The 3,576-nt window shown below is 45.6% G+C and overlaps 1 pseudogene; it reads left to right on the forward strand.

The window, feature by feature from the left end:
• The first annotated feature begins 1,040 nt into the window (after positions 1–1,040).
• On the forward strand, positions 1,041–2,694 carry LOC147728973 (exocyst complex component 2-like; annotated as a pseudogene).
• The last annotated feature ends 882 nt before the right edge of the window (positions 2,695–3,576 follow it).

The following is a 3,576-nucleotide window of genomic DNA, read 5'->3' on the forward strand; positions in this document are numbered from 1 at the left end:
CTTCCTGACTCTCGATGGTGGTGTACAGGTAAGCTCAGGGAAGCCTGCTCCTCAGTCTGTCCTCCTGCTCTCCTGACTGTTGGTTTCTGCACCTGCATGAGCGTGGCCACTCCCAGGTACTGGGGAGGGGTGCTTGATTCTGATTGGTTGATTCCACTGTACCTTTGGGTTTGGGTGTGGTTGGTGTTCCTGATTGGTTCACAGGCTCACATGTTTGTCAGTTTCAAATTTCCGATTCGGTATTTTCCAATTCGGTATTTACCGACTCGGTAAATTCCGATTCGGTGAAACCCATTCATTCCTATGGGCCATGGGCTCAGTGGAATGTATGGGTTTTACCGATTCGGAATTTACCGAGTCGGGAAATACCGATTCGGTAAATACCGATTTCAGATTCCGAGTGATTCCGAATCGGTAATTTTTACCGATTTTTTTACCTACATCTCATTTTCCGATTCTAAAATACCGATTCGGTATGAGTCGGTATTTTAGAATCAGTAAAAAAAAATAACCTACATCTGGCCCGAAATGAGGTAAATACTTGTAACTGTGTGCCATCTCGATATCGCCTGACCACTGTGTTTTTATGTATACCTCGCATTAATGTCCTGGGACTTTGAAGTGGCATGCTTTTCCCAAGTCATAATGAGCACATTTAGAACAAGCAGCCCTCAGGCCACACTCGCCCTCACACAACGCTGCATCACTGTCACTAACCTGTTCAACGGTGCATGGTGGAACGGGAGTGGCGCACACCCTCAACTACAAACATCCAACAGCTCGGCCCAGCTACAACCAGCAAAGCCCTCGCCACCCCAGTGCACGTCACATGGAGCTCTGGATCGGCCTTACGTCAGGCTGCAAGGCTAGCTACGGGGACAGAGTGTGAGCAAACATAAGCAGCGTGAGGGAAGGAGAGCAGTTTTCGTACAGATGACATCCGTTAAAATATCAACAACGAGACGTGCATGCTAAGCTGCGGTTCACGGACACGCCTTATTGGTTAAGGGATTGGAAAACAGAAAAACATGACAACTGCCATGTCTCGTGGCCAGCTACCCCCACTGGTGGATGGCATCTCCCCCAACGAGGGCATTTCATGGACAAAGGATATCATTCGATGCATGAACTTGGGCACTGGGACAGCAGATCTCATATGTTTAACAATTTGTGGACACAACTGCTTACTGACCGCAGAATGGATGTCTGCCAGTAAGACTGTCTGCTGGGTCGGACAAGCTAAAAATGATAAAGTGGACATCATTGTCACAACTAAGTCAGGAGGAAAAGGAACATCTACTGTTTCTTTCAAACTGCTGAAACCTGAACGGATAGGTATTTTGGATCAGTCTGCCATCTGGGTTGAGGAAATGAATTATTATGACATTCGTACTGACAGAAATAAAAGGATTTCCCCTCTCTCCCTACGTCCAGCTAATCCTCTTGGTATCGAGATAGACAAGGGAAAGGTTTCACAGAAAGATTTAGAAACCCTGTTTCATGGAATGAGTGGAGATTTTACAAATGAAAATTTCTCTGCTACTTGGTACCTGATAGAAAATCACTCCTCAACAACCTTTCATCAGCTCCCGATAACAGCTAACGACCTAAGGAAGCAGTCCAACAAGAAAAACGAGGGTAACCTGGCATATGTGAAAGGAGTTCTGAGCACTTTCTTTAAAGCACAGGATGCCTTGTCAGCCATACATCAGAAACTCGAAGCTGGCGGAACTGAGAAAGTGGAAGGCTCGATGACGCAGAAACTGGAGAATGTGTTTAGCCGAGCAAGCAATACTGCATATACACTATTCCAGGAAGTGCTAGGCCGTAAAGACAAAGCAGATTCTACAAAAAATGCACTAAATGTGCTCCAGCATTTAAAATTTCTTTCAATCTCCCACTAAATATTGAAAAGAATATTCAAAAGGGGGATTACGATGTGGTCATTAATGACTATGGGGCCGATTCACAGAACTAACTTAAGACAAAATCCTAAACTTACTACTTTTGGTATTCACAGAAGGCATTTAGTAGTAGTAAAGTTAGGCTTTTGTCTTAAATTTGACTAAAGACAAACTTAAGACAAACTTAAGAAAGACTTAAGACAGACTTAAGACAAAATCCTAACTTAAGTCTGTAAGTCTGTCTTATGTCTGTCTTAAGTTTGTCTTAACTATGTCTTAAGCAAAGTCAAACTTAAGACAAAATCCTAACTTTAATACTACTAAATGCCTTCTGTGAATACCAAAAGTAGTACGTTTAGGATTTTGTCTTAAGTTAGTGCTGTGAATCGGGCCCACTGAGAAAGCCAAGCCACTCTTTGGGAAGACTGAGGTCCAGGTATTTAAGAAAGTTTATGCTGAAGTTGAAACCCGGATTGAAGCATTAAGACAGTGTCTGCTGGTTAGGTTGCTAGAGACTCCATCCACGTTGTTCAACCAGAAGCGTTATATAAGATATCTTTCAGATCTGCATGGAGTTGGAGACCCAGCCTGGCAGTGCATCAGTGTTCAGCACTAGTGGATTCTCCATCTAATGCACACCTGTAGGAATGGCTGTATTAAGGAACAGAAAGGAAATCTAGTGCAGCACAGTCCAATGCTTGACCTGGACAGCAAAGGGTGCCCTTCTCCGATAGGCGGACTCAGCCAGACAACTTCTCTGAAACTAGGCAGCAGCTTTCAGTCAGCTTGAGCTGATGCTTGGGGACGAGAGCACTGCGCCAGAGCTGTCCGGAACCGTGAATGTGCACATCGCCTGTCTGGAAGAGTGCACAGTGCGTGAGGAGTGGAGAGTAGTGCGCCCGAGCCCTGAACGTGCACATTGCCTGTCCGAGTGCGTGCACAGCGTGTGAGGGGAGGAGAGCAGTGCACCTGAACCGGCCGGAGCCGTGAACGTGCACATCGCCTGTCCAGGCGCGAGCACAGCTCCTGTCCCCCTTCCCAACACAAACCAACAATAGATCTCGCCAAGGCGAGCAGCGCATGCGCTGCGTCGCTAGGAGAAACCTAAAAAAGAGTCGGAACACAGTTTGCGAGAAATAAGCATGCTTGAAAGCTAGGGATAGACCAAGTTCTGGAATATAGATCATGTATTCACCGGCATAGATTTGATCATCGGTATCCTTTTGACTTCTTTCTTGAATGAGGCAGTTTAGGGATTCATTCTGATTTCAGGGGGACGGCCGTTCCAGATTCCTGGGGCCATGCCTGGGAAGGTTCGGTTGTAAATTTTCTTTTATGAAATTTTGGTGGTGCACGGCTTTTCATTCAAATATCAGTTTTAAATATAGGTTGGAAATTGTGGATTCTGAAATTACACATGTGTACTCTTTGAATACACATTTCAAATGATATTGGATTGTCCGGGTCCGCCATGGTGTGCAAAGAGAGAAGAAGCGGTTGTCAGGATATTATCCTGGCATTGGGCGGCATGCATTGTGCCGTAGCCCCAGTGGAGTATTAGACTTGGACATCGCGGCTGAAGCGGTTTGGGGGCACAAGGAGACATTTCCGTTTTCACTACAAATGAGACTGGGCACAATCTGCGCAATTTTGCTTCTTCTTCCGACCCTTG

The sequence above is a fragment of the Lissotriton vulgaris genome, chromosome 2_2, assembly GCF_964263255.1.
Source record: "Lissotriton vulgaris chromosome 2_2, aLisVul1.2, whole genome shotgun sequence".
Taxonomy (NCBI): Eukaryota; Metazoa; Chordata; class Amphibia; order Caudata; family Salamandridae; genus Lissotriton; species Lissotriton vulgaris.